General features: G+C 45.4%; 1 long non-coding RNA gene across 1 annotated transcript; it reads left to right on the top strand.

Moving 5' to 3' along the window:
• Positions 1–3,842: 3,842 nt before the first annotated feature.
• Positions 3,843–5,575, top strand: LOC309365422. Its single transcript, XR_014166131.1, has 3 exons — positions 3,843–3,935; positions 4,451–4,542; positions 5,433–5,575. It is a non-coding gene; the product is annotated as an uncharacterized lncRNA (long non-coding RNA).
• The last annotated feature ends 4,819 nt before the right edge of the window (positions 5,576–10,394 follow it).

Genomic DNA, 10,394 nt, shown 5'->3' with positions numbered 1-10,394 from the left:
AAACTACCAAGCCTGAAACCTCTCCAACTACAGTTTCTCCAACAACTTTAGATACTAGTAGCGCTACAACAACGACAGACTCCACAACTCCCACAACTGAATCAACTACAATGCCAGAAACTACCAAGCCCGAAACCTCTCCAACTACAGTTACTACAACAACTTTAGATGCAAGTAGCACTACAACAAAGATGGACTCCAAAACTCCCACAACTGAATCAACTACAATGCCAGAAACTACCAAGACCGAAACCTCTCCAACTACACTTACACCAACGACTTTAGATACTAGTAGCGCTACAACAACGATGGATTCCACAACTCCCACAACTGAATCAACTACAATGCCAGAAACTACCAAGACCGAAACCTCTCCAACTACAGTTACTACAACAACTTTAGATGCAAGTAGCCCTACAACAAAGATGGACTCCACAACTCCCACAACTGAATCAACTACAATGCCAGAAACTACCAAGCCCGAAACCTCTCCAACTACACTTGCACCAACGACTTTAGATACTAGTAGTGCCACAACAATGATGGACTCCACAACTCCCACAACTGAATCAACTACAATGCCAGAAACTACCAAGCCCGAAACCTCTCCAACTACACTTACACCAACGACTTTAGATACTAGTAGCGCTACAACAACGATGGATTCCACAACTCCCACAACTGAATCAACTACAATGCCAGAAACTACCAAGCCCAAAACCTCCCCAAGTACAATTACACCAACTACTTTAGATACAATTACCCCTACAACAAAGGTGGAATACACAGCACCCAAATCTACATCCACTACATTGTCAGAAACCACCAATGCTGAAACCACCCCATCTACAGTCATTCTGACAACGGAAGTTAACAGTAGTGCTGCAACCCATTTGGCTTCATCAACTCTAAAATTTGAATCCACTACAATCCCTGAAACTACCAGTTTTAGAACCTCCCCAACTACAGTCATATCAACAACTGAGGCACGTAGTTCTACTACAGCAACGATAAACTCTACAAGTCCCAAATTTGAATCCACTGTAATTCCTGTAGCTACCAGTTCTAATACCTCCCCAACTACAGTTATACCTACAACTTTAGATATCAGTACATCAAAGGTGGACTCCACAAGTCTCAGATCTGAATCCACTGCAACACCAGAAATTACCATTCCTGAAACCTCTCCAACTACAGTTGCACAGACCATTTTAGATAGCACTACAGCTACAATGAAGATGGAGTCCACAACTCCCAAACTGGAATCTACTACAATGCTTGAAACTGCCCTTGTTACAGTAATAGGAAGAACTGAAGCTAGCAGTGGTGCTTCAACAATTTTGGAGTCCACAACTCCCCCATCTGAATCCACAATACCTGAAACAACCACATCAAAAACATCCCCAAGTACCGTCATAACAACAACTGTAGTTGGTAGTATTGCTACAACAAAGTCAACAACTCCCAAATCTGAGCCCACCACTACACCTGAAACAAACAACCCTGAAACCTCTGCAGCTAGTACGAGTAGTACTTTTACAACAGGGTTAGACTCAACAGTGACTCAAAGAACCTCTCCTGAAGCCTCTACCACTACCGTTATATCATCAACTGTACTTAGCCGTTCTACTACAACAGAATTGGGATCAGCAACTCCCTCATCTGACTCCACCACAACACCTGATGCAACCTCTCCTCAAGGCACAAGTACCTCAATGCTGACAACAGGTTAGAGTTTGTTTTGTTTATTCAAAATGACTTTGCTTTGCTTGCTCATGACTTATCCTCCAAGGGTTAGTGTCTGAAAGATGTTTTGACTCACCAAAACAGAGGCTGCTGTTGGGCTAGCTCCAGGTGGTAGGGATGCAGTGAATATAAGGGGAGTGCAATAAACTCCCTTGTCATGGTTGGACCATTATCTGGTTAAGTTTGGACTAATGGTGGCATCCCCACCTGTAAAAGGTGGTGGCCTGTTCAGATTGCCTGTCCTTGGAGACTGATGGAACCTGATGTGTTCCAGAATGCTCTGGGGGATTTTCCAAAGCTGGGGATCTTGTCAAAGCCCTTCTCTTCTTATAGAATGGTGAGTAGAAATGGACAGTTGACATGATCCCTCCAGTGTTTAGGAGCCTGAGCAGCTATTTGGTAATCTGAGGGGCTTCGGACTATGAAACAAGCTGGATGAAGACTGGAGAGCAGGTGGGACAAGTCACGCCGTAAGCTGACCTAACACTGGTAAGAACACACAATAGTGTCAACCATGTGGCAGTGTGGGCTGTGAAAAAGGCACATTTTGCAGCTTGCATGGCGTCCTCTAGAAGCTGGCTGGCGGACAGTCCGGCGGCTACTAACTCCCAGTGTGAGGAAGGGACCTCTGGAGCCCTTGAAGACCCGCCGTGACCAACTGGCTACTTTGAGGATAAAATTGCTCTACTTCAGAGAGATGTTGACTCTCCATTTGTTGCAGCTCTGGATGAAGTACCCGGTACTGCAATCAATGACATTTTGTACTATTAGTTTTGCCGTATGTGGGCCAAGTGGTGGTGGCAATGCATCTGACCATGCGCTCCCTTGACCCCTGTCCCTCCTGGCTTACCAAATTTAGCAGAGCGAGGCTGACTGGTTGGATCCAGAGTGTGGGTAATGCTTCGCTGAGTGAAGAGGTGGTCCCTGCTGCATTGAAAGAGGCAGTGGTGTGACCTCTCCTAAAGAAACCAGCTCTGGACCCTTTAGCTATTGGTCCATTGCCAAGGTGATGGAGAAAGCCATGGCGGGGTAGCTGCAGTCATCCTTGGATGACACAGATTATCTAGATGCATTCCAGTATGGATTCAGGGCTAGCTATGGAACTGAATCAGCCATGGTTGACCTGATGGATAACCTCTGCAGAGAGTAGGACAGTGGAGGTGCAACCTTGTTCCTGCTTCTTGATCTCTTGTTGGCTTTTGATACCATTGACCATGATATACTCCTGGACCGGTTCCAGGGAATGGGAATTAGGAGGCACTGTATTACAGTGGTTCCAATCCTACCATCAGGACCAAGCCCAGAGAGTAGTAGCATTGGGGTTTCTTTCAGTCCTCTGGCAGCCATGTTATGGGGTGACACAGGGGATTACCTTATCTCCAGTGCTATCTGATATCTCCATGAAGCCATTGAGAGTGGTCCTTAGGAATTTCGGGGCAAGGTGCCATCAGTATGCTGATGACACTCACTTCTATTTCTCCAGACATCTGAATCAGGAGACACTTGTAGTCCCTGGGCCACTGCCTGGACACAGTGGTGAAATGGATGAGGAAAAATCAAAACAGATCACTTTACACTGTATGTGACTAATTCAGATTACCCTACTATTACTATTACTTCTACTCCTATGACTATTTTTATTTCTCAAGTTCAAACCACCTTTGGCAGTGTTCCTACAACAGAGCTGAAATCAGCAACTCCCCTGTCGGAAACCACAACCCCATCGGCTGAAGCCACTCCAAGCACTCTTAAACTAACAACAGGTAAGAATTGTTGTTGTTTCTTAAATATTTCTTTCTTATGATCCTGTACCTCAGACAAGGGTACCTAAAAATATCCCAAAATAAAATGGATCAAACAAGTCAATTTCAAGCTTCATATATGGAAGCAAGTTTTCGCCTGTTCACCATCCAAGCTACTACTGCTTTTGTGGCCAGAAACAAGACCTCCTGTTGTGTTACTACCACAACCATGCCAGAAACAGCATCTCTTGGCAGGCACAAGGATGATACCGTGTTGAAGAGCTGGGAAAAACATTAAATGCGCACAACAGAATGCACGGCAGAAATTAACATGACAATACATTTGCTCAACAGCTGGAACCGCCCCCAGTGGAACATCTGGAGCCAATGGTGTGTCTACCACAAAATCAGCAGCAGCAACGTCTCAGACAGCTATCACTACTGCTGGTAAGTTTATTTCATTCAAGTATATTGTCACACAGTGACAGCGTTCTCGAAGCTACCAGCATGAGTTTGACCAAACTGCGGGAGGCAGTGGAAGAGAGGAGTGCCTGGTGTGCTCTGGCCCATGGGGTCATGAAGAGTCGGACACAACTAAACAACAACAATATTGTCACACGCTGCCCCAATCTCTGAGCAGTGTGAGATTCCAGGGGTTCCAGACGCTTACCCAGGGTTAGTGTTTTCTTTTCGAAACGAGGCATAGAGGAGATGGTGGTGTCTTTAGGATATATGGTTTATTTACACCTATATACAACCTGAGCCTATGATGGAGGGGTTGCCAGCATCACACTCCAAGCGGGTTGTGCTTTCTCCATAGGCACAGCCCTGGATTCAAATAGAAATCAGCCATCATGCCTTGCCTACTGCTGGGCATATCCCAGTCATATCTAGGTGCATTCCTTATCTCCAGCTATTTCAAAGATACTTTTTATTTATGCTTTCTCTTTTCTTCAACCCAGCAGGAAATAAATTCCCACAATGGGCTCTTCCTCTCCTCCTCGGCCCAGCCGTTGTGCTCTGTGTCGTGCTCCTGATGTGCATCGGATGCATGGTAAGGGTGGAGGAAGTTGCCATCTGCAGAAGATGCTGTGATGGGCACGAGGGACTGGGATACGTCAGAGGAATATGGGAGGGTGTAAGAGAGTCAAAGTTTCTTTCCCACCCGTATGGTGCGGCTCCAGCTAGAAAAAGCCAAAGTTCACAGACAAAAAAACATCTGGTGAAAGTTGTCTTGGGTAACAGCTATAATCATTTCATTTCATTTCATTATTTATGCATACATAATACAGTGGTACCTCGGGTTAAGAACTTAATTCGTTCTGGAGGTCTTTTCTTAGCCTGAAACTGTTCTTAACCTGAGGTACCACTTTAGCTAATGGGGCCTCTCGCCGCTGCCACGCAATTTCTGTTCTCATGCTGAAGCAAAGTTCTTAACCCGAGGTACTATTTCTGGGTTAGCGGAGTCTGTAACCTGAAGCGTCTGTAACCTGAAGCATCTGTAATGAGAGGTACCACTGTACATACACACATACACACACACACTCTGCCCATCTGGTTGGGTTTCCCCAGCCACTTTGGGCAGCTTCCAAAAAAATATTAAAAATACAATAAAACAGTAAACATTTTTTAAAAATCCCTAAACAGGGCTGCCTTCAGGTGTCTTCTAAAGGTCAGATGGTTGTTCATTTCCTTGACATCTGATGGGAGGGCGTTCCACAGGGCGGGCGCCACTACCAAGAAGGCCCTCTGCCTGCTTCCCTGTAACCTCACTTCTCGCAGTGAGGGAACTGCCAGAAGGCTCTCGGAGCTGGACCTCAGTGTCCGGGCTGGGTGATGGGGGTGGAGATGCTCCTTCAGGTATACTGGGCTATCACCAGTGTTGACCGATTCCTATTTGCCCTCTGGCTCACTCTCCCTTCCTTGTGTTGCGATCTCTTGCAGGTCATCTACTGCCTGCAAAATCCTGTGTCTGAATCTTACAACGTATACCAAACCCACTTTATGCGCCGGAGCATCCAAGATTTCAGCTGGAGGAGGAGGAACAGCCAGCAGAGGGTTCAGGCGTCCCTGGATTGTGAAGATATCAGCCAACAATTCCAGCCAACAATTGTTGGTTCCAACAATTATGGCTTCTTATAGCAAGGGACTCTGATGTCTTCCCGGCACACTTTCTGTGCTGACTTGATTAAACCTTCTGTATCAGGTGATAATTTATTGAGAAGCTCTTATGGTTAGCAATACCGCCAACACACATATTTATTATTTTTGTTATTTATTGAGAAAATCGGTACTGCTTGGAACAGCAATTGGTTCCAGCTGCTAACAAGCAGTAGCAACTACCTCTAGGTGGCAGCAGTGAGAAAGATGTAAGTGCTAAAAGGGCTGGCTTCCAACTGACAACGACTTAAGGTATTTTTGTTAATGTAGGGGATATAATAACTGATTCTGCAGTGTTTGTATTACACATTCAGGTCTGTAGGGTTATTTCATGGGAAGCTGTGTCCACACGGCTTCCCGAATAAGGAGTAAATCCCCATGGGAAATTGTTGCTTGCTTAAGGTTTGGGATATTTGGTTTCTCAGACATCTGTACCACATAGCATTTGCATAGTGCATTTTAAGTGCTTTGCATGTTTTATCCTGGTAGTAGTCCTGCTGCAGGTAGGTCAGTATTATTAGCCCCATTTTGCAGATGGGGGGAAGCAGGGACTGAGGCTGCAGGAACTGTGGCTAAGGTGAGATTTGTGCTGGGGACCCACCAGCGCAGTCCTCACATATTGCGGTACTATAATAAACTAGTTCTCATGTGTCTAGAGCAGGGGTAGGCAACCTAAGGCCCGGGGGCCGTATGCGGCCCAGTCGCCTTCTCAATCCGGCCTGCGGACGGTCCAGGAATCAGCGTGTTTTTACCTGAGTAGACTGTGTCCTTTTATTTAAAATGCACCTCTGGGTTATTTCTGGGGCATAGGAATTTGTACTTTTTTCCCCAAAATATAGTCCGGCCCACCACAAAGTCTGAGGGACAGTGGACCAGGCCACAACTGAAAAAGGTTGCTGACCCCTGGTCTATTGGGTTCAGTTTATGTGCTAATAGTCTAGTCTCCATTCCCTGGATTATCTGATCCAAACCTTTGAAGTACTGAACAATACAATCTTACTAGGACTTAGTTTGAAGTCCATTACACCATTTCCGGAAATCGGCCCCCATTGAACCTAGTGGGGCTTGCCTCTGATGGTAAAAATGCACTCTTAAAGACATATCTTTCTGACAAAAATCATTTTAAAATATAGTATTTTAACATTTTCTCCATTTGGGCAGTTCATGAGGCATAGACTAGAGGCGTTGTCCATTTTGGCAGAACTGGGAACTGCACTAAACAAGTATTAGCTAACGATTTCTCTGTGAGTTGTAGATGTTCTGTGTTTCCATGTATTGTAAAGTCTTGGGGTGGAGAATCAAAGCAGCAAAAATAAATAAATTGGTTCTTTCATTTGTCTAAGTTCTGCTGGTTCTGCCTTATTATCCCGTCAAAAATAGGCACTATCTTGTAAATTCCAGTCGTATACATTATTCCATAGAAAGAAAATGTGTACCTTGGCCCACCCCGCGATCTTGCCTTGCGTGGAACACAGTTTTGGCCCATTAGTGGAGTGATGGAAGCATGGCACACACAATTATCATATTAATAACACCTGAAACATCAAAGCCCCATCACAGCTAACGTTAGTCATAATTAATCCTCAGTGAAATCAATGGAAGACATCAGCAATATCTAAAGCCCCAGTGGGATATGTATGCTTAAAGGTAAAGGTAAAGGGACCCCTGACCATTAGGTCCAGTTGTGACCGACTCTGGGGTTGCGGCACTTATCTTGCTTTATTGGCCGAGGGAGCCGGCATACAGCTTCCGGGTCATGTGGCCAGCATGACTAAGCCGCTTCTGGCGAACCAGAGCAGCGCACAGAAACACCGTTTACCTTCCCGCCGGAGCGGTACCTATTTATCTACTTGCACTTTGACATGCTTTCGAACTGCTAGGTTGGCAGGAGCAGGGACCGAGCAATGGGAGCTCACCCCGTCGTGGGGATTTGAACCCCCGACCTTCTGATCAGCAAGTCCTAGGTTCTGTGGTTTAACCCACAGCGCCACCCGCGTCCCATATGTATGCTTACTTGTCCGACAGAGTTCAGTGGCTCTTCCTTTCAAACAAATATGGATCAGGGCCAAATACTGAAATTATGATATCGAAGAATGAAAGAATATTCAGCAGATGTTAAAGGCCTGGAGATTATTCACACCTGAAAATTACAAAGGAGAAATTTGAGGAGAATTTGTGGGGGCAGTTTCGTTTTGTTTCAGTCTCTGGCTCACTAGAGTACTGTCGTCCTGTTTAGCTTAGTGTGGCTGAAATAACTGCGTAAAGATCAGCTTCACTGGGGATGATCAAATAAAATAAGGAGGACGTGCTTTCTCTTTCGACTCTGCCTTTTCCTAGTCACTTCCTGTTGTGACTCCAAGCCCCAAATATTTCAGCCCCCCAGCACCTGAACCCAGGAGACACACGTGATCTCTCTTCCCACCCTAACTAATTCCACCTTGTGTTTCTAGCCAGCCTGGTGACAGGGCAGGACAAGTAAGTGCAAATCCACATTACAGAAAAAGAAGAATTTCTTGCTAGGGTGTCACTAAAGTCAAGTTATGAGAATGCCAGACACTTTGCAAATGGTTTACAAACAAGTAAAGAATGTATTATTTAGAAGGCGGCACCCATGACCTCAATACGTCATTAGAACGGGGCTAGGTAACATGCAGTCCTATAGACGTTTGTATTTTTATTCAATGTGGTTTTACTTGAGTAGACCTACTGAAAGTAATGGGACTGATTTGGCAATGTTCATTAACTAATATGTATTTTTATTTTATTTCATAAAACTTATACACTGCTTGATTGTTACAAAAAAATAATAATCCCCAGAGGTTTACAAAAAGATAAAACCATAAAATTGGGGCGGGGGGGGTTACAATGCATTAAAACAAACAATAAGTTCAAATGCTAAAGCAGATTAAAATTCACATCAGCATTTCTAAGCATCTGGGCAGGCTTGTCTAAACAATAATGTTCTTAAAGGTAAAGGGACCCCTGACCATTAGGTCCAGTTGTGACTGACTCTGGGGTTGCGGCGCTCATCTCGCTTGGCTGAGGGAGCCGGCATACAGCTTCCAGGTCATGTGGCCAGCATGACTAAGCCGCTTCTGGTGAAACAGAGCAGCGCACGGAAACGCCGTTTACCTTCCTGCCTGAGTGGTACCTATTTATCTACTTGCACTTTGACGTGCCTTTGAACTGCTAGGTTGGCAGGAGCAGGGACCAAACAACGGGGGCTCACCCCGTCGCAGGGATTCCAACCGCCGACATTCTGATTGGCAAGTCCTAGGCTCTGTGGTTTAACCCACAGCGCCACCTGCGTCTCTTAGCAGGCGCTAAATGCCACTGGACCTACTCTTAGCAAAATGTGGTTGAGTACTACTCAAAGGAATCAAATCCTATAAAGTCCTGGGAGAATAAGTGCATCGTCATTCCTCAGTGGAATCCTAACCATGTTGTGGCTGTTTGTGCCTCAGGAGGAAGGGAATTCCATAGTCACGGTGCCACTACAGAGAAGGCCCTGTCATGCACTGAGCTGTACCTGCCAGTGGGGCAAGGAGATTCCCCTGCCCACCCGCCTGTCTGACCTCACCACCTGAGCAGGCTGTTATGAGGGAAAGGGTCTCCATCATACAGGGGCGTAGGAAGGGGGGCAGGGGGCAAGCCGCCCCGGGTGCCATCATGGAGGGGGGTGACAAATTATCAAGGAACAATTACTGCCCTACTAGGGTGGTTCATAAAAAACTTTTTTGTGTGTGAAAATGCCTGCTCCAAAGGTCTTATCTTACTACACATGGGATTATATAGCTATATCTGAAATGTCATGCATATCAGTTAATATCTTGACCCTCCTCCATGAAAATAACTGTTTACGTGGCCATTTTCATATGTCATGAAGGCTGAAATTTCAGTTCAGTGGAGCCAAAACACAATCCATCCTGTAGATTTAAGTATCTGTCCACAGTCGCCTCCTTGTTATCAGAGGCCCATAATCCACATTCCTTTGTAAGAAAATATGAAATAACGTAAAACTATTTTTGCAAGCAAAAAAAAATTATATCAATGTGGGGGGAAGGTGACAAGAAACTTTCCGCACCGGATACCACCTGGCCTTCCTACGCCTCTGCCATCATATACCTACGTCCCAAGATATACAGGGCTGGCCATGTTAATGGCAACACCTTGAATTAGGTCTGGTAACATATAGACAGACAGTGCAAGTTTCACAGAACATCTGTTACACTGGATACCACAGAAATACCAGATATACCATGCTGGTTGTGTTCTGTGCTAGCTGCATTTTATGGACCACCATGTCAGTAATCTAAACAAAAGGTCCTAGAGAATGCAAAATTGTGCCCATATTATCTTTGTCTTCCTTGGATTACAACATACATAAGCCCTGACTATTAGCTATGCTGATAGTAGCTAAAGTCCCACAACAGCTAGAAGAGACCACATTGGCTACCAGTGTGAGTGGCCTCTTCCCCTCCCCTCTGTTTCCTCCATTTAGGTCCTGTCAATTCTCAAGATGCCATCCATTTCCATGATACGGTCTGAAGCCACAGGGCCTTCTCTGTAGCGGCACCCTGACTATGGAATTCCTCATGAAGACACACAAGGCTACCACTTTGTTGCATCTAAGCCACCTGTGCCTGGTCAGTGCCCAGCTGGGAGGCCACCTGGGAACCACGTGTACAGTGCCTTGGGTTCCATGGCATAAACATAAGAAAATAAGTAAATAAATATGTTCCTTAA

The sequence above is a fragment of the Podarcis melisellensis genome, assembly GCF_964234715.1.
Source record: "Podarcis melisellensis genome assembly, chromosome: 2".
Classification (NCBI taxonomy): Eukaryota; Metazoa; Chordata; class Lepidosauria; order Squamata; family Lacertidae; genus Podarcis; species Podarcis melisellensis.
Note: the sequence above shows the minus strand (reverse complement) of the source record. Positions and strands in the feature narration are given on the sequence as shown.